This window comes from Hemicordylus capensis, chromosome 2 (genome assembly GCF_027244095.1).
Source record: "Hemicordylus capensis ecotype Gifberg chromosome 2, rHemCap1.1.pri, whole genome shotgun sequence".
NCBI classification, from domain to species: Eukaryota; Metazoa; Chordata; class Lepidosauria; order Squamata; family Cordylidae; genus Hemicordylus; species Hemicordylus capensis.
This window is the reverse complement of record NC_069658.1, coordinates 377,608,419-377,632,847: the sequence shown is the minus strand read 5'-3', so window position 1 is coordinate 377,632,847 and position 24,429 is coordinate 377,608,419. Positions and strand designations below refer to the sequence as shown.

The window sequence follows — 24,429 nt, the reverse complement described above, 5'->3', positions numbered from 1 at the left end:
AGAGATTCGTGATCAGATAAGGGAGAAGCAACGAAAATATAAATTGTAGATCAGAAACAGGGTGCAAAAGAGTGAACATTTCAGGTGGGGGACTTTGTTCGAGTAGGGCTACCTTATAAAGCGAGAAAGGGATGTTCCTGATAGTTTGAACCAAAACAAATAATTGGAATCTGAGGAGATTCTGTCCTATTGGATGATGGAAAGAAATGGAACAGTTCAAGACTTTCCAGTATGCATATTATGAAAGAAGGGACAAGAGGGAAGGCAGTTCTGATCTCAAGAGAAGAACTGAAGAGAAATTTGATCTTGCCTCCATTTTGACCTCGCAGATGAGGCTGATGAAAGTGATGGACAATCCTTGGTACCAAAAGAACAAACAGCTCCAATGCCAAAGAACCCAAGACACAGGAAAAGTGTGTGTGACCGGAGACCACCTAAAAGACTTCAGGACTTTGTCACTAAATTTTTAATCAATTCAATTTTTGGTTATATAATGGGGAGGGATGTGTTGTATCCTATCCAGTTATCTTTTGCAGTTGGTTTGGACATTTGTCCTAGAAGGGATCCTGTAGAGATTTTGGGGGAGGAGTCAATGGAGTTGTTACTGAGTAAATATTTAGTTAAATCTACATAAGATTTTCTTGAGTGTATGAGGGAAGCAGCTAGAAAACATATCCCCACTCTTTGAATTAAGGGGTCAATACAATTCAAGCCCTTCCTTTTCTCCCTTTTAGATGTTCTTCTCAGCTTGTGGGTAGTGTATGGCTAAGGTACAAGATGGCATGACTCAACTGCCATGGGGAAGATGCATCACTCTAGACCAGGGCTGCTCAAATTCAGCCCTCCTACAACTAACATAATCCATGGCTATTTGCCACTATGGCTGGGAATTATGGGGGGAGTTGTCCAAAAACAGCTGGGGGGGGCAAAGTTGAGCAAGCCTGCTCTAGACTGACAGGGATTCCTGAACCCCTGCTACAATTTAGGAAGAGGAGGGAAAACAAAATTGATCTAAAATGGCCCTGTAGGAGATCCAGAATCAAGTGGGGTGAGAGAATGGGTTATTTGTTTTTTGCAACCTCCTAGTCTTGGACCCACATCCTGTTGACACTAAACAAATTCTCCAAACTGTAATCATCAGCTATTGTCACCTCAAATAGGTGTTCCCTTTAGCTTCCATAGGATTTGGATGTGCAACAGTTTCTCACATAAAACCAGGCTATCCATTCAGTAACACAGTACACAAGTACATAGGAAGGCACGGAGATTCGTGCCCCTTAGCAGATAACATAGGTTTATTATTAGAAAATCTGATCACTCTGAATGCAAAACATAAGCATTGCCTATCCAACAGGTAGCGTACAGTTTTGCTTGAAATATGCAGCGCAAACTCAGAAGTAAGTCCAAACTCAGAAGTAAGGGGGGGCAGCCAGGGCACGTGCCCAAGGTGCCACTGGGGGGACGCCAGTGCCATGCTGCTCCCCACCCCCTCCCCAATTCGCAGATTTTAAAAAAAAATTAAAAAAATTACCTGTAGCCTCTTTGGGGGGCTTCCTAAGGGCTGTGGAGCGGGGGGGTCTGCAAAGGTTCCCCCTCCCCCCAACGGCCTCTTAGATCACTGCCGCAGCCTGTCTCAGGCTAATTTTCAGGCCTGTTTGGGCCTACAAAGATCATTGCGTGACGCACATGCTCAGAAGGCCTCTGCGAGGCCTGGCAAGGCATAGGAACTCTCAGGGGCCATTTGAGCATGTGCAGCAGCTATTTCTTACATTAAAAAAGGGCTGCTGAAAGCAAAAATGGCCACCGCACATGCTCAAATGGCCTCTGCAAGACCCAAGTCTAGATTTTCCCCTCAGAAGAATGCAAAGTTGTTGGCACGGGACCCGAGCATTTAAAAAAAAGATAAAAATGGCACAAAAGTAAGTGGACAAAACATCCCTTAAAAAAATAATGTTGGTTTAATTTCAACTACCCACACATAGACTGGGTAAATTCACATTCAAATCAGGACAAAGAGGCCAAATTTCTAGATACGCTAAATGACTGTGCCCTAGAACAGTTGGTCATGGAACCAACCAGAGAGAAGGCGACCTTGGATCTAATTCTGAGTGACACCCAGGACCTGGTGCATGATGTCAGTGTCATCGACCCTTTAGGGAACAGTGACCACAGTGCCATCAAATTCAGCATACATGCGGGGAGAGAATCACCAAGGATGTCTAACACAGACATTTTGAATTTCAGAAGAGGAAACTTCTCCAGAATGATGAGTATGGTGAAAAGAAAGCTGAGGGGGGAAATCAGGAGAGTCACTTCGCTCCAGAGTGCATGGAGTTTACTCAAAACCACAATACTAGAAGCCCAGTTAGATTGTATACCTGAAAGGAGGAAAGGTACCACTAAGTCCAGGAGGATGCCAGCATGGCTAACGGGTACCGTCAAGAAAGCCATAAAAGGGAAGAAGACTTACTTCCAAAATTGGAAGGCCTGTCCAAACGAAGAGAACAGAAAGGAACACAAACTCTGGCAAAAGAAATGCAAGGTGACAATAAGGGAGGCAAAAAGAGAGTTTGAGGAACATTTAGCCAAAAGTATCAAGGGGAATAACAAAAACTTCTTTAAGTACATCAGAAGCAGGAAACCTGCCAGGGAGGCAGTTGGACCATTGGACAATGAGGGAGTGAAAGGGATTATTGAGGAGGATATGGAGGCTGCAGATCAGCTGAATGAGTTCTTTGCATCTGTCTTCACGGCAGAGGATACTGAGCACATACCTGTTCCTGAACCAGGCTTTTTAGGGATGGAGGCTAGAGAGCTGAGTCGGATAGAAGTGACAAGGGATGATGTTCTAAACTGTCTGGAAAAACTGAAAGCTAACAAATCACCAGGGCCGGATGGCATCCATCCAAGAGTCCTCAAAGAACTCAAATGTGAAATTGCCGACCTCCTTGCTAAAATATTTAACTTATCCCTGAAATCGGGCTCTGTACCAGAGGACTGGAGAGTAGCAAATGTAACACCGATTTTCAAGAAGGGATCCAGGGGTGATCCGAGAAATTACAGGCCGGTTAGCCTAACGCCCATTCCAGGCAAATTGATGGAAAGCATCCTCAAGGATAAAATTATAAAGCACCTAGAAGAACAGGCCCTGCTGGGAGTGAGCTAGCATGGCTTCCGCAAAGGTAAATCTTGCCTCACCAACCTTTTGGACTTCTTTGAGAGTGTCAACGAGTGTGTGGATCAAGGTGATTCAGTTGACATAGTCTACCTGGACTTCCAAAAAGCTTTTGACAAAGTTCCTCATCAAAGACTCCTGAGGAAACTTAGCTGTCATGGGATAAGGGGACAAGTACATGTATAGATTGCTAACTGGTTGAAATACAGGAAACAGAGGGTAGGTATAAATGGAGAGTTTTCACAATGGAGCGAAGTGAGAAGTGGGGTCCCCCAGGGATCTGTACTGGGACCGGTGCTTTTTAATTTATTCATAAATGATCTAGAAGTAGGGGTAAGCAGCGATGTGGCCAAATTCGCAGATGATACCAAACTCTTCTGGGTAGTGAAATCCAAAACGGATTGTGAGCAGCTCCAAAAGGATCTCTCCAAACTGGGGGAGTGGGTGACAAAATGGCAAATGCGGTTCAATGTTAGCAAGTGTAAAGTGATGCACATTGGGACGAAAAACCCTAACTTCAAGTATATGCTGATGGGATCCGAGCTGCCGGTGATGGACCAGGAGAGGGATCTTGGGGTCGTGGTGGACAGCTCGTTGAAAGTGTCGACTCAATGTGCGGCAGCTGTGAAAAAGGCCAATTCCATGCTAGGGATCATTAGGAAGGGGGCTGAAAATAAAACAGCTAACATTATAATGCCCTTATACAAAACTATGGTGAAACCACACTTGGAGTACTGCATACAATTCTGGTCACCACATCTTTAAAAGGACATTGTTGAACTGGAGAAGGTACAGAAGAGGGCAAGCAAGATGATCAGAAGCCTAGAGCACCTTTCTTATGAGGCAAGACTACAACACCTGGGGCTTTTTAGTTTAGAAAAAAGACGACTGCGGGGAGACATGATACAGGTCTATAAGGTCATGCATGGTGTGGAGAAAGTGGAGAGAGAGAGATTCTTTTTCCTCTCACACAACACTAGAACCAGGGGTCACTCCATGAAATTGATTGCCAGGAGGTCTAGGACCAACAAACGGAAGTACTTTTTCACACAACGCGTGATCCACTTGTGGAACTCTCTGCCACAGGATGTGGTGACAGCCAACAACCTGGATGGCTTTAAGAGGGGTTTGGATGACTTCATGGAGGAGAGGTCTATCAATGGCTACTAGTTGGATCGCTGTGGGCCACCTCCAGCCTCAAGGGCAGGGTGCCTCTGAGTACCATTTGCAGGGGAGTAATGGCAGGAGAGAGGGCACGCCCTCAACTCCTGTCTGTGGCTTCCAGCGGCATCTGGTGGGCCACTGTGCGAAACAGGATGCTGGACTAGATGGGCCTTGGGCCTGATCCAGCAGGGCTGTTCTTATGTTCTTTTGAGAGGCAAGGAATAAAATAGAAATATTCACTCGCATGCTGTTTAATTCTCTATACAAAGCTCTATCTTTATCTGCATATTGTCAACCAATCTGACTATAAGGTTTGTGGGATTTCAAACTTGGAAAGTGCCTGCCTTTAACTTGTGTGGTGCTTTAAAAAACAAACAAACCTGAATATCACACTGTTTTGCTGTTCTGTGGCTAGTTGCAACTTCCACCTTCTTCCTGATCAAGCTGCTGGATCCAAGCCTATTGTAAGCAGCTGGATAATTTCCTGTTGTTTTGGGCCCCTAGGATTTCCCATTGCAACCATCTCTCTTTAAGGCAAAAGCTGTTTGGAAGAAAAACCCCACCCCTGAATTTCTTGGAGGCAGCAACCTGTAGTGAGGTGTGCTGAGGTGGCAGAGCATTTGCTAAAGAGAGCTTTCACTGCTTAGCTCTATGGAGGCATGCCCAGCACATGGAGGTGCTGCGTTTCCTTGGGAAGGCGACTGGCACATATGTGCCACATGCGTGGTTGTATGTGTGTGTGTATGCATGTGTGTGTTGCTTACAACCTGTTTCTCCTGAAAGTGTCTGGACTTGTATTTTTGAGCTGATATTATGGTAATTTGGCTAACCCCTGCTAACTTCGCAAAGAGGCACCTTTTAACGTGGTGATTCTCTTTATTTAGCAGGGGGAGAGTAACTGGCGCTATTCACCCCCAGCACAGTACTTCCAGTGACTGTTGCTGGTGTCTATCTTGTGTTTCTGTTTAGATTGTGAGCCCTTTGGGGACAGGGATCCATCTTATGTATTTATTATTTCTCTGTGTAAACTGCCCTGAGCTATATTTGGAAGGGCGGTATAGAAATTGAATGAATGAATGAATGAATGAATGATCAATAAAGTTATCTGAAAGATAGGTGTCAGATGTTTGGACAGGGGCACAATTTCAGTGTTTGCCCTAGGCGCTATTTTCCCTAGATACACCTCTGAGTAAGTCCTGTTAGGTTCAGGGGGACTCACTCCCAGACAGGTATGTTCAGGACTGTAGTCACAGAATTCTAAGAGTCCATTTTCCAAAGGTGAATTCCAGAGCATAGGAAACTGGTAATCTTCATGAACCCCAAGCATATGTTATTACAGAAAACAATGAAATAGCATAATGAACTTTTAATCCCTTGGTAGGTGACTCTACATAGGAACATAAGAAGCTGCCATATACTGAGTCAGACCCTTGGTCTATCTAGCTCAGTATTGTCTTCATAAACTGGCAGCAGCTTCTCCAAGGTTGCAGGCAGGAATCTCTCTCAGCCCTATCTTGGAGATGCCAGGGAGGAACTTGAAACCTTCTGCTCTTCCCAGAGCGGCTTCATCCCCTGAGGGGAATATCTTACAGTGCTCACACATCAAGTCTCCCATTCAGATGCAACCAGGGCAGCTCCTGCTTCGCTAAGGGGACAAGTCATGCTTGCTACCACAAGACCAGCTCTCCTCTCCTAATAGAAAGCTAAAAAGAATCTGTATCTGAAACCTGACTCTTCTAACGTTTAATAGGACAAACCCTGCAGGATTGTGCAAAAGGATGTTTAAACGTGAGCAAATCACAATTTTACAAGGCTTCTGAAAAGTTGGTCAAAGCATGAGCTGGCCAAAGCGTGAATGACCAAGCTGGGACAACTCATTTATGTGGAGTAATAAACATCCATTGTAATTATAATTCCAGGAAGGAAAGAATTTCTTCCTGCCACCTATCCCAGAGAGAATGACCAGGAATTTGGATAGTCTCCATGAGCAAATGAGGACACTTAACAGGAATTAGGCAGTGGATGGGAATATGAAGGGGGAGAAGAGACAGTCTAAGCAACAGATAAGGAAATCCACATATTAAATGTGATATACTTGTATTGCTTCCCCCAAAGTTGTCTTTTTAAAATTGGAAGATAGTTATATCCAAGGCCAAGATAAGCCTCGTCCCTCAAAGCCCCTCCTTTGTTCCAGTTCGTAGAAACAATGCAGTTTTCAATGCCTGTGTCTTCAGAAAGAGAGAAGACCTTTTCAGACATTACGTTGTACAAGTGTACAGATATCTATGCACTCATGTATGATTTTGTGTCAATGACTATAACTGCATTTATTTTAAAAATGAACCTGGGTACAGACCTCTCAAATGCATGGTACAGATAGAAAGTGTACTCCTGTACTTGTGTTCAACATAGCGTGCGAAGAACTGTACCTGTGTACAGATCTGTACCTGCGGACACTCATATGAATCTTGGAACATAGAACTAGAAATAATCTGGAATATGAAAACAAGGCAGACATCCATGAGCAAAGAACAATGGAAACAGAGGCTAGAAAAAACAAAGGACATGGCTCTCCATGTTGGTAGTAAGTAAAAGAACATCGACAGGAGACAAGAGATGGGTGAGTCATTGGAGGGAGGCTGGCTAGTAGCCAGAGACAGAGGATCACTTTAATGGGGGGGGGGAGTATTTATCAGTTACATGAACATCAGTTGATGAAACTAGGCATATTGAGTCAGTGCTCCAAGAAACATGAGAGGAGAGGTCAAGAGGCCAGGTAGAGATCAGCATAGATTTTTAAAGCTCTGGGGAAGAGGAATAGAATCAGGAATCAAACACAGTTATTGTTTACAGCTGCTGATTGTGGGTAGCATCCAAAGGACCACCTCGAGGAGCACCATGTGGTCTACCCTAGGGCTGCACAACTTCAGCCTTCCTGCAGATGTTGGACTATATCTTCTATCATCCCTGACTATTGGCCACTGTGGCTGGTGATGATGGGAGTCCAAAAGCAGCTGGAGGGCTGAAATTGTGCAGCCTTGATCTGCCCTATGGTACTCCCACAGTGTATGGTCAGAACAAATACATTCCCTTTTTTCTTCTGAAAACGCTGAACGTCAATGATTAAATTCTGAGTGAAAGTTATTATTAAGTGACGAATTGCTGTATTTACAAGAGGCAATTCCTAAAGCTGCTCGGGGTAGAATTGCATTGTTAGCAATACCTCTCTCCCTTTCTGGTTCTTTTCAGATCCCTCTACTAATTTCCACCACTAAAGCAGACCAACCATACCCGCTTCCCTTCCCCATTCCTGTTTTAACATAGCCATAGTAATCTATAGTCATACTCATAAGCAGAGGTAAAGCATTTAGCCCAGAAATGCATCCAACGTGTGTGTCGGCGTAACGTGGGAAACCCCTCATTAGTATCATAGTCAAAGCCTTTCACTTTGTATTCAATAAAATATATTTGTATTTGGATCTTTAGACCTGTAGTGGTGACTTCCTCAGGAAACTGCCTGTTTTATAACTTTGCTTACAATTCCTGCAACTGGGGAAAGGATTCCCCTTGTAACATAGCTATTCATAAACTTGTACCTACCCCCAACTACAGAGATGTGGTGTAATCCTAAGAACATCAAAATAATCCTGCTAGATCAGACCAAAGGTCTATTGAGTCCTGCATCTTGTTTCCAACAGTGGCCAGCTGGATCTTTCCGGGAAGCCCACAAGAAGGGCATGAAAGAGGATCCTTTCCCCAGCATCTGTGCATCATCATTAATAATAATAACTAGCCGACCCGCACAGAGCATCTGTGCACTGTTTGGGGCTGGCTGTTCCCCCCATCCTGTCCCACTCTCTCTTGCTCCCCTCCTGCCCCTCCCCCTCTCTTTCCCCCGCCCCCACCCCCTCTCTTTCCCCCTCCCCTCCCCCCCACCCCACTCGCTGTTGCCTCTTGCTCTCGTCGGCCAGATCGGGCGGTGGTGGCTGCCGCCTCCTCATCCGGCAGCTGAGCGGCCAGCCAAGGCCGCCACCGCCTCCTTACCCCCACCACTGCCTCCTTGCTCGGGATGGCTTGGCTAGGCCAGGCCACCCCGCCACCGCCTCCCAGTGGCTAGCCGAGCCCTCCGCCTCCTTACCCCCACCACTGCCTCCCAGCAGCCAGCTGAGGCTGCCGCCGCCTCCTTACCCCCACCGCCGCCTCCTTGCTTGGAACGGCCTGGCCGACCTGGCCCCGCCTCCCAGCGGCCAGCCGAGGCCGCCTCCTTCTCCTTTACCAGGATGGCCTGGCCAGGCCAGGCCGTCCTGCCGAGGCCGCCTTTGCCTCCCAGCGGCCGGCTGGCCGCCACCTCCTCCTCACCTAGGACGGCCTGGCCAGGCCAGACCATCCCACCACCACCAGCTCTGACCGTTTTGCGCTGGCCCACCGCTGCCATTTTTGTTTCCCCTCAACTCTCGCCCAAGCCAGGCCGGAACTCTCACAGTGCGCGAGTTCTGCCACCAAATTCTTAAGGACACGCATGCCGGTTAAGAGAAATAAGTATATAGATAATTGATTGATTGATTGAGAAATAAATAAATAAATAAATAGTTTAATTTATATACTGCCTGCCTTCAAAGGCTCTAGACGGTTTACAAAAATAAACACAGTGGAAACAGAATAAAACCAACTATTAAACAATTAAAATTTAAAACATTCAAAGACTACCACAATTTAAAAATTAAAACAGCAATTTAAAATGTAAAACATTCAGAGATTATTAAAAGCCTGGCTTTAAAAGTGTGTCTTAAGGACTCTTTTAAAGGCTCATGAAGGTGTTAAGTCACGGATGTCTATAGGGAGCACATCCCATAGCCCATGAGCAGTGTTCCCTTGTTTACTACAACTCCCATAATCCCCATTCAAAGGCCATTGCAGCTGGGGATGCTGGGAGTTGTAGTGAACATCTGGGAATCCCTGTTAGAGGGAACAGTGCTCCCGAGTCATCACCAGATGAGCTGGCGGTATACGGAGACGGACCTCTTTTGATGATCTTAATGTGTGGTGGGGATCATGCAGAAGGAGGCGCTCTCCCAGGTAACCCAGTCCTAAGCCATTTAAGGCTTTAAAGGTAATTACCAGCACTTTGTATTTTGCCCGGAAACCTATTGGTAGACAGTGCAGTTGCTTTAAAACAGGCATAATATGGTCTCTCCGAGAAACCCCAGAGGCCAATCTAGCCGCTGCATTTTGAACCAACTGAAGTTTCTGAACAACATACAAAAGCAGTCCCACATAGAGCGCACTGCAGTAGTCAAGCCTAGAGGTTACCAAAGAGTGCACCACAGTTCTTAGATCATTATCCTCAAGGAACGGATGTAACTGTCGTATCAACCAGGGGTGTGGCTATAATTGAGCAGGTGGGTTCAAAGAACCTGGGCCCCCCAGCTCATGAGGGCCCCCTAGCTCCACCCCTCCCTATTTTCTTCCTTATCTCCCTCACTCTGAAGGGCCACCGGGGAGAGAGGAGAACAGGGGCCCATCTCCCCTAGCTATGCCCCTGGTATCAACCAAAGTTGATAGAAAGCACTCCTGGCCATGGCCTCAACCTGAGAAAGCAGAGTGAGGCCTGGGCCCAGAAGCACTCCCAAGCTATGTACCTGTTCCTTCAGGGGGCGTGCAACCCCATCCAGAACAGGAAGATCTATCACTTCCCTCGATGTATGACCCCTTGCCACGAGTACCTCTGTCTTGCTTGGATTCAGCTTCAATTTATCCCTCATTCAATCCATTACTTCCTGTAGGCAGGAATTTAGGGGGGCTATGCCATTTCCTGATGATGATGTCATGAAGAAATAGATTTGGGTGTCCTTGGCATATTGATAACATCCTGCTCCAAATTTGATGATCTCACCCAGCTGTTTCATGTAGATGTTAAAAAGCATCAGAGATAGGATGGAGCCCTGAGGGACATCATACAATAGCGCTCATTTCAGAGAGCAACTGTCTCTGAGCAATACCATCTGGAAGAGACAGGAGAGATAGGAACAGAACCACTGCAAAGCAGTGCCACCTATTCCCAAATCCCCCAAGTGATCCAGAAGGTTACTATGGTCAATAGTATCGAAAGCAGCAGAAAGGTCCAAAAGAACCAACAGAGTCACACTCCATTCCTTGGTTGAGATCATGCATCAGGCCGACCAAGGCTGTCTCCACCCCAAAGCCTGCCCTAAAGCCAGCTTGAAATAGATATTGATAATCAGTATCATCCAAAACTGCCTGCAGTTGATCAGCCACCACCCTCTCAATTACCTTGCCCACCCAAGGCAGGCTGGAAACTGGCCTATATTTAGCCTCTAGGGCAGACTTCTTCAGCAAAGGTCTCACAACTGCCTCCTTCAAACATAGAGGCATCCTGCCCTCCCTCAGTGAAGCACTTAAGATGTCAACTAGGCCATCTCTTCTCTAACAACCTCCCTGCTAGATAAAAACATAAGAACAGCCCTGCTGGATCAGGCCCAAGGCCCATCTAGTCCAGCATCCTGTTTCGCACAGTGGCCCACCAGATGCCGCTGGAAGCCACAGACAGGAGTTGAGGGCGTGCCCTCTCTCCTGCCATTACTCCCCTGCAAATGGTACTCAGAGGCACCCTGCCCTTGAGGCTGGAGGTGGCCCACAGCGATCCAACTAGTAGCCATTGATAGACCTCTCCTCCATGAAGTCATCCAAACCCCTCTTAAAGCCATCCAGGTTGTTGGCTGTCACCACATCCTGTGGCAGAGAGTTCCACAAGTGGATCACGCGTTGTGTGAAAAAGTACTTCCGTTTGTTGGTCCTAGACCTCCTGGCAATCAATTTCATGGAGTGACCCCTGGTTCTAGTGTTGTGTGAGAGGAAAAAGAATCTCTCTCTCTCCCCACTTTCTCCACACCATGCATGACCTTATAGACCTGTATCATGTCTCCCCGCAGTTGTCTTTTTTCTAAACTAAAAAGCCCCAGGTGTTGTAGTCTTGCCTCATAAGAAAGGTGCTCTAGGCTTCTGATCATCTCGCTTGCCCTCTTCTGTACCTTCTCCAGTTCAACAATGTCCTTTTAAAGATGTGGTGACCAGAATTGTATGCAGTACTCCAAGTGTGGTTTCACCATAGTTTTGTATAAGGGCATTATAATGTTAGCTGTTTTATTTTCAGCCCCCTTCCTAATGATCCCTAGCATGGAATTGGCCTTTTTCACAGCTGCCGCACATTGAGTCGACACTTTCAACGAGCTGTCCACCACGACCCCAAGATCCCTCTCCTGGTCCGTCACCGACAGCTCGGATCCCATCAGCATATACTTGAAGTTGGGGTTTTTCGTCCCAATGTGTATCACTTTACACTTGCTAACATTGAACCGCATTTGCCATTTTGTTGCCCACTCCCCCAGTTTGGAGAGATCCTTTTGGAGCTGCTCACAATCCGTTTTGGATTTCACTACCCGGGAGAGTTTGGTATCATCTGCGAATTTGGCCACATCGCTGCTTACCCCTGCTTCTAGATCATTTATGAATAAATTAAAAAGCACCGGTCCCAGTACAGATCCCTGGGGGACCCCACTTCTTACTTCCCTCCATTGTGAAAACTCTCCATTTATACCTACCCTCTGTTTCCTGTATTTCAACCAGTTAGCAATCTATACATGTACTTGTCCCCTTATCCCATGACAGCTAAGTTTCCTCAGGAGTCTTTGATGAGGAACTTTGTCAAAAGCTTTTTGGAAGTCCAGGTAGACTATGTCAACTGAATCACCTTGATCCACACACTCGTTGACACTCTCAAAGAAGTCCAAAAGGTTGGTGAGGCAAGATTTACCTTTGCGGAAGCCATGCTAGCTCACTACCAGCAGGGCCTGTTCTTCTAGGTGCTTTACATTTTTATCCTTGAGGATGCTTTCCATCAATTTGCCTGGAACGGACGTTAGGCTAACCGGCCTGTAATTTCTCGGATCACCCCTGGATCCCTTCTTGAAAATCGGTGTTACATTTGCTACTCTCCAGTCCTCTGGTACAGAGCCCGATTTCAGGGATAAGTTAAATATTTTAGCAAGGAGGTCAGCAATTTCACATTTGAGTTCTTTGAGGACTCTTGGATGGATGCCATCCGGCCCTGGTGATTTGTTAGCTTTCAGTTTTTTCCAGACAGTTTAGAACATCATCCCTTGTCACTTCTATCTGACTCAGCTCACTAGCCTCCATCCCTAAAAAGCCTGGTTCAGGAACAGGCATATGCTCAGTATCCTCTGCCGTGAAGACAGACACAAAGAACTCATTCAGCTCCTCTGAAACCTCAATATCCTCCTTAATAATCCCTTTCACTCCCTCATTGTCCAATGGTCCAACTGCCTCCCTGGCAGGTTTCCTGCTTCTGATGCACTTAAAGAAATTTTTGTTATTCCCCTTGATACTTTTGGCTAAATGTTCCTCAAACTCTCTTTTTGCCTCCCTTATTGTCACCTTGCATTTCTTTTGCCAGAGTTTGTGTTCCTTTCTGTTCTCTTCGTTTGGACAGGCCTTCCAATTTCAGAAGGAAGCCTTCTTCCCTTTTATGGCTTCCTTGACGGTACCCATTAGCCATGCTGGCATCCTCCTGGACTTAGTGGTACCTTTCCTCCTTTCAGGTATACAATCTAACTGGGCTTCTAGTATTGTGGTTTTGAGTAAACTGCATGCACTCTGGAGCGAAGTGACCCTCCTGATTTTCCCTTTCAGCTTTCCCTTCACCATACTCCTCATTTTGGAGAAGTTTCCTCTTCTGAAATTCAAAATGTCTGTGTTAGACGTCCTTGGTGATTCTCTCCCCACATGTATGCTGAATTTGATGGCACTATGGTCACTGTTCCCTAAAGGGTCGATGACAATGACATCATGCACCAGGTCCTGGGTGTCACTCAGAATTAGATCCAAGGTCGCCTTCTCTCTGGTTGGTTCCATGACCAACTGTTCTAGGGCACAGTCATTTAGCGTATCTAGAAATTTGGCTTCTTTGTCCTTTGGGGATAGGGATCCATCTTAATTATCTTATTTATTTATTATTTCTCTGTGTAAACCACCCTGAGCCATTTTTGGAAGGGTGGTATAGAAATTGAATGAATGAATGAATGAATGAACATTGAAGTCACCCAGCACCAAAAGCCTGGGCGACTCTAACAAGAGCTCTGCGACCAGCTCCATCAGCTCAGTTAGGGACTCCATTGGGCAACAAGGTGCTCAGTACACAGGGTGCATGCATGTATGTTTGAGCATATGCATACGCTTCTTTCTAAACTAAGAAACTCTTAAAGCTTTGACCTTTCCTTAGTGAGAAGATGCTCCAGCCGCTTGGTCGTTGCTTTTCCTTTTTTGCCCCGTTTCCAGCTCTATGCTATCCTTGTTCACATTGAGTGACAAGAACTGTACATAATATTCTATATGCAGCCACACCATAAATTTATAGACAGGCATACGATACTGATTTGCTGTCTTATTTGCAGTCCCTTTCTGCTGACCCCCAACACAGAACTCGCTTTCCCCCTGACTGTACAGAGTTTGATGTTTCTGTGTATCCTCCACAACATTGGTTTCCTGGTTAGTCACCACGATATCATCATTCAGATGTCTTCAGGATGTCTTCAAGATTTAATCCTGCAGCAGGCATGAATCCCCCATCTTTGGTGTTCTAAATAAGTATTTGGATGCTCGTATGTGGCTGAGAGATGTCTGACCTGAGTGATGATGATCAGACTGGAGAATGTGTATGGAGATGATCAGCCCACCCTGGCTTTTGGTTAAAGCAAGACAAAAATAGGGCGAGACTCTGCTCTTAAAAGGAAGAAGAGGGTGATGGATAGGATGAGAGATGAGATCAGAAATGGTACATTTTGACCTCCATGATTTATGCAGGAAAAGGGAGGGTAGAGTTCTGGACTGGAGCTTTGGGGTTTGAGCTGTTCATGGTGCCACAGAACTACATGGAAAGACAGACACCACCACAAATCTCTCTTCAGGAGATTACTATGCTGGAAACAAAGACTTTATTGTTCACTAATGTGTCAAAGTTCTCCTCCTCCTCTCCTCCTCCTCCTCCTCTTTATATACTGCTTTTCAACAAAAGCTCTCAAAGCAGTTCACACAGGAGAAAGAGAGAGAGAGAGAGAGAGAGAGATGGTTCCCTGTCCCAAAAGGGCTCATGGTCTTAAAAGAAACATAAGGTAACCTACACAGTCACTGGAGGGATGCTGTGCTGGGGTTGCATAGGGCCAGTTGCTCTCTTCCTGCTAAATGAGATAATAATCACCACCTTTAAAAGATGCCTCTTTGCTCAGTTAGCAGGGGCCCTAAAATTCTACTCTTTTAGCCCATTGAAGCTTGCTCACTCTAAAGTATTCAGAGCCCATGAATCATCCTCCCACCTGCCCTCAAAATCGTGATCACGGTTTCAAAACCACACAAGAGCAATGTTTGTGCTATTTGCCTTTGTGCTATTTGCCCCGTCTTTGTGATTTTAAAAAACACAGAGGGGCTATTCTCACGAGCAGCAAAAATCGGGCTAGGAGAGCCTAGCCCGGTTTTTGCTGCTCATGTAAACCTGGTTCACAGGCGAGCCCGGTGGCTTTCAAGCGGCCAGCCTGCTTTTATAGCCCTCCCCTAAGCCCAGGGGTGGCGTGGCTCCGCACCGCAGCTACTCACAAGTAGACACACACCCCGGAGGGGAGGCGAAAAGTCACCTCCCGGCTCCGGGGGTCTCCCCAGTATGCCCTGTGCGCTTGCGCAGGGCATACTGGAGCTTCCAGGGGTCGTGTGGCCCCCGAGCTCCCCAGCCCCCGCTGGCTCCGTCATGGAGCCGGCAATCATGTGGGCGGCCAATCCAGCCGCCCAGGGCTCCCGCTCTGGTCATGAGCAGGGAGAGAGGGCTTAGCCCGCTCTCCCCGCTCTGCTGCACAAACCAGGTCTCACTGATCGTGAGACCCGGCTCACTGGCTGTTCTCACGTTCAGCCTGACCCAGGGTAGGGAAGCCCAGCCTGGGTTAGGCTGTGTGTAGGAACTGCCGGGATCGGGCCCATTCCCAGCAGGGCAGCAGCGTCCAGCCCAACTTTAAGTTGCGGTTAATGGAACGAGCACTCCCTTAACCCAGGCTCTGGGATTGTGTGAACAGTTGGGTTACTTGCAGCCCGCGTGGTCACAGAAACGGGAGTCTAGAGCTCCTGTCTCCTGGGGGAATCCCCCAATGCACTGTGCTCAGCATGCAATGTATTGTGGGATACCTGGAGGCCAAGAGGCATTGTCCTGGCCTCCGGAGATCAAGTCATGTAGGAATGCAGAATGAACCCAGCAGGGATTGTTCGCTCGTCTGGGGGGAAGGTAAGGATTGTGCAGCCTTTTCCCTGCCTGACTGCTCCCAGGTAGTGTGAATAGCTCCACAGCCATAAAATTATAGTCACAGTCATCCATAGGATGTTCTGCCCGTTTGAACAACACACCTGTGATAACAATACACCTGTGTGTATTTTCATGAACTGCCCAGAGACATCTGCATGAGGCACTATAAAACTTTAATAAATGACAGAGATTTAGATAAATAGTTGTAGAACATGCAGTCTCCATCCCTTCCTCTCATAGGTGTGTGTTGTGAATATTTCAGTATGAAGAAAGGAGAGCTGGTCTTGTGGTAGCAAGCATGACTTGTCCCCTTAGCTAAGCAGGGTCCACCCTGGTTGCATATGAAAGGGAGAATAGAAGTGTGAGCACTGCAAGATATTCCCCTCAGGGGATGGAGCCGCTCTGGGAAGAGCAGAAGGTTCCAATTTCCCTCCCTGGCTGCTCCAAGATAAGGCTGAGAGAGATTCCTGCCTGCAACCTTGGAGAAGCTGCTGCTAGTCTGTGAAGACAATACTGAGCTAGATAGACCAATGGTCTGATTCAGTATATGGCAGCTTCCTATGTTCCTAATCTGTTTTCATATTGTGCATTATTGTGCGTGCCCAGTGTAACACTATTGTTATAAATATTGATATATACTGCTTTTCAACGGAAACCGTTTTTGAAGCAGTTAATATAGCACAAGGGATGAGAAGATAGTTTCCTGTCCCAAAATTGTGCACAGTCTGAAAAGAAACACAAGGGAAGCACCAGCAACAGTCACGAGAAAGATGATGTGCTGAGTTGAACAGGGACAGTTTCTCTCCCCCTGCTGTAAGAGAATCAGTACTTGGAATGGTGCCTCCTTGACCAGTTAGCAGGGGAGAGCTATATGCTCTCCTGGGGTGCATATCACCACAAAATGTGAACACGCATAAGAAAAGTGGTTAATGCAGTGGAGATTAATACTTTAAGGTTGTGTACAGACCACTAGCAGGAGTGGGTGTGCAGCTCCTTCCTCACACATGAGTTAGCTCTTCAGAGGAGACATGTACTGCCCTTTTCTTGTCAGCATTCTGAAAGTAGGAGATGGCAAGCAAGGGGCACTGTAAATTGTGAGGTAATTTGGGGATGGAGGGAGTCAATCTCGGCCTGACGGCAAGAAAGAACTGAGGGGGTATTTACTGATTTAAAAACAAGTGCACTGGTCCCAGTCATATGCTTAATGCAGCAACTAGTTTTATCATAAGACAGTCAGTTCAGCTTTTAGGTAAAGTGGGCCGTGGAGTCAGTCTCGATTCCTGGCGCCCACAGAGCCCTGTGGTTGTCTTTGGTAGAATACAGGAGGGGGTTACCATTGCCATCTCCCACCCAGTATGAGATGATGCCTTTCAGCATCTTCCTATATCGCTGCTGCCCAATATAGGTGTTTCCCATGGTTTGGGAAACATACCTCAGAAGTAATTCCTTATTAACATAAGTCCTAGAGCTAATATAACCTGTATCTTTTCATTTGTAAACCTCTACACAGCTGTGTGTGTGTGTCTGTGTACGTCCTTTTGTGTTTGTGTGCACATCCTTTGGTGTTTGTGTATGTGTGCTTAACCTGTGTGTATGTTGTTTGTGTTGTGGAAGTGTGGGTGTATTTGTTTCTGTGCACATATGCTTGTCTGAGATGCATGTCCGTACTTGTGTGCATGTGTGTGTGTTTCTCTGTATTTGAGTTTCTCTGTATGTGTTTCCATGTACAAGTGTGTGTGTTTGCATGTGCATATGTTGTGTTTGCATTTAAGTATGTGTGCATACGTGTGTACATGTAGTATGTTTCTGCTTACATTCATGTGTGCACATGTGTACGGGTATGTATGCATACAGGTCACATGTGCACTTGTGTTTTTGTCATGGGCATGTGTTTCTGTGCATGTGTGTTGTGTGAATGCTTGTGCATATTCACATGTGTGTTTGTGTTGCATGCACATTTGTGTGTTTGTGTTGTGTGTGTATGTGTGTTGCATGCGTGTTTTGGGGTTATGGGTATGTTTGCATGAATGTGTTTCTGTTTGTGTATGTGTGTGTGTGTGTTTTCTCATTCATTCCATACACATACCCCAAACCGCTACTGCTTCTCCCCCACAGTGGTATTAATTACTCGCTTGGTTTTCCCCACCTGTCCATTCCATGTCTCCCTGTCCCACCCCCATTCCCTTAGAGTGCATATTCCATAACTAACAGAATAGGCATTGCACTTACAATGGAATCCATTAGCTGGTTCCCCCTGCCAATGTCAGAATACTGGCAAATGTGTCAGCATTCTGGCTTCGTTATCAAACCAAGCATGCTCTCTATTACTTTGCCAGCACTTAAGCACTTGCTAGTCATAGACTTTAATGGAGCAGAAAAATCTTAATACCTTTTGAACCACTGCACAAAACTTCACTAAACCACTAAAAGGCAACTTTCCTAGATAAGCCTGAACAGAGTCCACCCCTCATTTTCACCAAATCTGAAATACATACATGCTATACGCACCTAAAATTGGGGCAAAAATGGATCAAATGTCAATTTTTCAGCACTTTAAAACTTGCTGTACCTGTGACAATTTTTATCAGATCACTCTGAAATTAGGCAGGTTTGTAATCCTTAAGGGTATTCGCTAAACCGTTTTTGTTGTTGTTTTTTTGCAGGGGGAGGCTGCAAAAGTTTACCTTCCCCCCAGATGATCCAGTAAACATTGCTGGGAGTGCAGACTGTGCTCCCAGACAATCTGCTGCTGTGCCAGGCAGCACAGAGCTCCAGAAGCCAGGACAATATGTCCCGGTCTTCGGGTATCTCACAATGCACCATGTGCCAAGTGAGGGGCATTGGGGGATCCCCCCAGGAGACAGGTGTTCTAGGCACCCGTCTCTGTGACCGCATGGGCTGCCGTGGAGCCTGGGTTAAGGGAGCGCTTGTGCCTTAACCCAGGCTAAAAGCCGGGCTAGGCAGCGCTGCTCTGCCAGGATTGGGCCTGATCCCCATGGTTCTCATGCACAGCCTCACCCAGGCTGGACTTCGCTAGCCTGGGTTAGGCTGTGCGTGAGAACAGCCTCCTTGTCTAGTAGATTGCACATGCCAAGTTTCAAGTTATTAGCTCAACGTCATATTTATAAGCAATACAATGTTGAGAATCATAATGGCAGAACCTTTTTTTACTACTCACCTTAACTAAGGGGGCATTCCCGTACCCCTTTAATTTTGGGATTTCTGATGTATCTTGAATGCATATTGCCCTCTTCATATGTAATAAGATGTACTATTTATAAATGGTGTATATTTTTCCTATGACACAGCAACAAAGCAGGATACCTGCCAGAGGCTTTTGCTGCTTAATCACCCAACAGCTTGTATTGGGGGACAAACCTGAAAGGTTGTTGGAATACTTTGTGCCTCATATTTCTAAACATGCACCTGTCATTATTGCTAATGTGCAAAAGGAAGGGTGTAGATTTGATATAGCATTTGGATAGAGATACAGCTTTGGCTGTAAGCGCTAGTATACTGACACAGAAAAATAAATGTTTGATGACTGATAGCATGCAAGCGCACAGTGTGTGATATACTTCAGCATATGAGAACCAAGCAGTGCTAAGTAAGAGTGAGAGAGTAGATGGACAAGCGTATGCTCTATGAGTGTGTAAGGCATTATTGGAGCACAAAGTCCACAGATTCTGTGGAGTCTGTGGAGCACAGATTCTACCAAGTTCCACAGCTTCCCTGACTCCCAGTTCGATCTTTTCTTCAAAAACTGCAGTTAAGATTTGTTTCCATGTATATGTGTGAATGGACATTGATGATAGGAATAGGATGCATATTGAACCGACAAGGGCAACAAATAGCACGGCAGAGCTCTCAGGTTGGGATAGATGCCTCATAGTCAGAAGGGGCATTATCTGCATAATGCTTTGTCTGTTTGCATTGCTGGTGCTCTCTCCCTTGCTGTAAGAGTTAAAATGCATTGTGGGGGCAGGCGGGGGGGGCGCATTAGGGGCTGAGTAATCGATTATTCTGTATAGAGTTACCCAAGCAGCTAGGGCTGGGAAGTGTGCTACACATAGACCTCCTACTCTATTTCATGAGCTAATCAAGCTAATGCAGACAGCGGAGCTTGCTGTCCCAGGCCTGTCTCTCACTATATTCCCCAATGGCTTCCAAGAGAGTTTGCAGCAGCCAGCAATGCTCCATGAGTCAGTTGCCATGAATTCCTCCCAAGACAGCTCTGGAGTCAGTATCCATTTTGCACCAGTTTTCTTGGCAAGGTCCAGTCTTTCCAGAACAATGGAAATGAATTCCGGAGGATGAATTTTCTAGATACCTCTGTGTTTGTGAGCATGGTTGCACACTAAATCAGGAGTAGACAAACTTGTGAGAACAGCCTCAATGACTTTTATGGTTAGCTAGAAGAACTTTACAGTACTTGAAAACTGTGCAGTTTCCTACAAATTTCTACAGAAATAGTATGATTTTTATGTGTTTTCTATAGATAGTTGCCAGTCTTTCACTTCAGATAGAAAATGTAGGATTAGTAAAGTTTGGCCACCATATGGTCACTGTTGCTTATTATGTATTTTAGTTGGGGTTGAGTTTTTTTGTTGTTGTTTTTTTAAGACAAAAAGCTGAGGGTTTGAGGGTGAAAGCTACTCATTATCAAAGGCCATCATGGCTAATAATTCTACGATTAGTCATAAGCAATCCAAAAATTATTACCCCATTTATTCCCTCAAAATGTACATATCAATCCATGTTTAGATTCCTGACTCCTAGAACGTGATTGATTGAAGGGTTCTATCGTCGTGAAAAATAAGTGGAGTAAATCCTTATGTCTTCTCATCTGCAAGGATGACGACCCTCTAGGACTGGAGGAGGGTGGCGGGTATGCAAGAAAAACTGCTGATTGGTACAGTGTAAATTAGCATCAAGCTCTGCCTGTGCCGCTAGGAGCTGCCAATCTGGCTGTCCTAGCCTGCAATAAAAATTCACTTTAAGAATCAAAACAGCACAGTCTGCAGGGGCTTAAAAGAATAAGATGCCTGTTAGATAGATGGGAAGTGGAAAAGATAGAGTACTTTCAAATTACAGTTTGGCATGGCCTTTCTCAGCAGTATTTGATTTGAGATATTGGACAAACCGTACCATGGAGAAGATCCATTGTATAGACTTGAATCCTTTGGAGCTGTCTGCTCAGCAGGATCCTTGGGCTCATGCACTTCTTCACTCTTGACCTTGCACAAATCTTTGGACTGTGACCTGAGTTAGTTTGGTGAATCATATGTAACATGCTGTGTCCTGCTTTGGTGATCTCATGGATCGTTCTGTCTCCAAAATTTAATTAGAATTTTGATTTAGATGTTTGTCCTGAGACTCAGGAACATATTATGACATTATCCCTCCCTGATTCTTAAAAATAAACACTATAAATATAGCAATAGTTAAAATATGTTTACACCTTTATAACAAGATGTTATGAGTCAGTACATATTACAACAGATAAACGTAGATATGGCCTGTATCCCTCCCAGCAATCACCAAGTCTCCCAATGCTGCTTCCCCAGTGGGAGAGAATTCCACAGTTGTAGGGCAGCCACTTAAACCATCTTGCTGCACACTGTTATCTTACAGACACGGTTTATGGATGACACCATCAAAAGGACACTCAAAATAGATCTTTGAGCCTGAAGTGAAGCGCAACTTTAAATCAGATTCAAGAGTGAAAGCATTTTATGTGTGTCTTGCTTTGTGTAATCTGGGGCAGGGGTGACATGGTGCTGTTGAAATAGAACATTTAAAGAAGAAATATCTGCTTTAGTCCTGGACAGTATTGCTACTTTAGTGTTTTAAGAACATAACATAAGAACAGCCCTGCTGGTTCAGGCTGAAGACCTATCTAGCCCAGCATCCTGTTTCACACAGTGGTCCACCAGATGCCTCTGAGAAGCCCACAGGCAAGAGATGAGGGCATGCCCTCTCTCCTTCTGTTACTTCCCTGTAACTGCTATTTAGAGGCATCTTGCGTCTGAGGCTGAAGGTGGTCTATAGCCCTCAGACTAGTAGTTATTGACAGACCTGTCCTCCATGAATTTATCTCCATGAATATACTGCCTCCATGAATATACCGCCTTGGGATTGTTTTTAATGAAAGGCAGTATATAAATTTAACAATTTGACAATAAATAAAATCTAAATCCCTCTTAAAGCAATCCAGGCTGTTAGCTGTCACCACATCTTGTGACAGAGAATTCCATAGGTTAATTATGCGTTTTGTGAAAAAGCACTTCCTTTTGTCAGTCCTAAATTTCTTGGCAATCAATTTCATGGGATGACCCATAAAACTGGTTTTATACATAGATTTTTTACAAATCTATGGTGCAGCCACATCTGGAGTACTGCATTCAGCTTTGGTCACCGTATCTTAAGAAAGATATTGTAGAACTGGAAAGGGTGCAGAAGAGGGCAACCAAAATGATTAGGAGCCTGGAGCACCTTCCTTATGAGGCTAGGCTACAGCATCTAGGGCTCTTTATCTTGGAAAAGAGGCGACTAAAGTGAGACATGATCGAGGTGTATAAAATTATGCATGGAGTGGAGAGGGTAGACAAAGAGAATTTTTTCTCCCTCTCTCACAACACTGGAACCAGGGGTCACCCCATGAAACTGAAGGTCAGGAAATATAGGACCAACAAGAGGAAGTACTTTTTCACACAGTGCACAATTAATCTATGGAATTCTTTACCATGGGATGTGGAGATGGCCACCAGCTTGAATGGCTTTAAAAGGGGCTTAGACAGATTCATGGTGTACAGGTCTATCAATGGTTACTAGTCTTGTGGCTGTGGGCCATCTCCAGCCTCAGAGGCACGATGCCTCTCAATACCAGTTGCAGGGGAGCAACAGCAGGAGAGAGGGCATGCACATACCTCTTGCCTGTGTGTTCCCCAGAGACATCTAGTGGGGCACTGTGTGAAACAGGATGCTGGACTAGATGGGCCTTGTGCCTGATCCAGCAGGGCTATTCTTATGTTCTTATGACCCCTGGTTCTAATGTTATGTGAGAGAAAGAAAAAATTCTATCACTTTCCCACCATCTTTTTCAGATAATTTCCCATGCACCCACCTTGTCCTCTCCCTCCTCCCCTCCCCCGGTATCTTGTGCCTTTGTGCTAGATTTGGAAGGTGCCCTCAATAGCTAACCAGCACATCTTTTATTTCTAGCCTCCTGGGAAAGGAAACTAGTTTCAGTCCAAAAAGGTTTTATTACTTTCCCGTGCCCCTCCCCCTCACAACCTCTTCTCTTAATGTAGGGCTCCTACCAGCTGTTTAAAAGCTGTTCTATTCCTTCTTCCCCAAGTCACCTCCATGTCCAAAAATACAACATGGGAAGAGTTTATATATTTTTATGTCTGTTGCAACCCCAGGCCCAATGAAGACAGGACACTCTTAGCTGGAGTAGAAATAGGGCCACTTTATTCATATACAGCGTCATAGGACTTGCAGCGAGGTACCTAACTAACCAGAGTGCAGGTACTCCTCCTGTGTGGGACCACCTCCTAGGGAGGGCCATCCCCACATCAGGGTAAAGGGCTGGATACTGCTTCAGTCAGGCACCAGGTCCTGACATCCTCTCACCACGAGGCTTTCCCCCATTGAGTGGGAGGCAACCTACCCCACCTCAACCCAGGATGCCACACTCTGAATTGGTGGGTCAAGCCACCCCCTGAGTGAGGTCCATTCCCAACTCTCCAGGCTGCAAAAACCCTGAAGGGCTGTTCCTTGCCCCCACCCCACCCCCACCCCCAAATGGCCCTTCGGCAGAACACTGTGAATCAATCTACCTGCCCCGCACCTGCACTCTCCTGCCACAAAAGTGGGGCAAACCTCTGTTTAGCCCAGCTTCCCCCACCCCACTAGCGTTCCTTGAACACCTCGTTGCAAGTTCCGGAGGAACAGCTCATTCCCCCGATCAGTCAAAAGTACTCCATCCCTACTGTACAGTGTAGCGTCCTGAACCGGAATGCCAGGATGCGGGATCAAGGCCTTGCCCTGTAGCAAGCCGGTTGTTGCCCCCCAAGTGAATGACTGGCACATGTGTTGGCTCCAGCAGCCAACTGTCATCACCCCCCACCAGGAGAATGACTAGGAGTACCAAGGCCTTGCCCCGCAGCAAGCCAATATCATGGCCCCCCTGGCAAATGACTAGCCGATGTCATTGCCTCCCAGGCAAATAACTAGTAATCATCCAGCAGCAGTAGGAAAAGGTTCCATGGCACTCCTCGGTTACACGGCGTTCCTCGACACCCCCAACCAGTCCATCTCCACATCCCCAGGGAGGGCCAACTGGGTGCCCACATTGGTCAGCCAAGCCCTCCAGCTGGCTGACCAACCGGCTAGCCCCAAACCCAGTACCTGAAGAGGGGAAGGAGGCTGCTGGTGGTCTGCAAAACAAAGGCAAGTTAGCACATCCGTCCTGGAAGCCCCCCTTACCACTGTAACAGACGTATGTAGTGGCAGGTGGGAGAACATCGTGCCCACATACAACCCTGCCGTTGCCGCTGAAAAAGCTGCCACGATCCTGAAGGAGTGGAGGCCATTCTCCGCCGAGCTGAGGCCTGCCCTCCACAATGCCTGGGTCAAAGACAAGCAGCGTTATGTCACAAAGGGGCATGATTTGTTTAGGGCCGCCTCTTTAAACGAGGATGGATTGTTC

At 46.2% G+C, this 24,429-nt stretch overlaps 1 protein-coding gene and 1 long non-coding RNA gene across 12 annotated transcripts in view; one reads left to right on the top strand and one right to left on the bottom strand.

Moving 5' to 3' along the window:
• The window catches only part of LOC128342804 (uncharacterized), a 41,835-nt gene extending 40,166 nt beyond the window's left edge, over positions 1-1,669 (bottom strand). The window contains exon 1 of the long non-coding RNA XR_008315179.1: positions 1,532-1,669. This is a non-coding gene — a long non-coding RNA (uncharacterized LOC128342804). The remainder of the gene's footprint in view (positions 1-1,531) is intronic.
• The window catches only part of CACNA1A (calcium voltage-gated channel subunit alpha1 A), a 401,410-nt gene that overhangs the window by 189,824 nt on the left and 187,157 nt on the right, over positions 1-24,429 (top strand). The gene's annotated exons all lie outside the window — the stretch shown is intronic.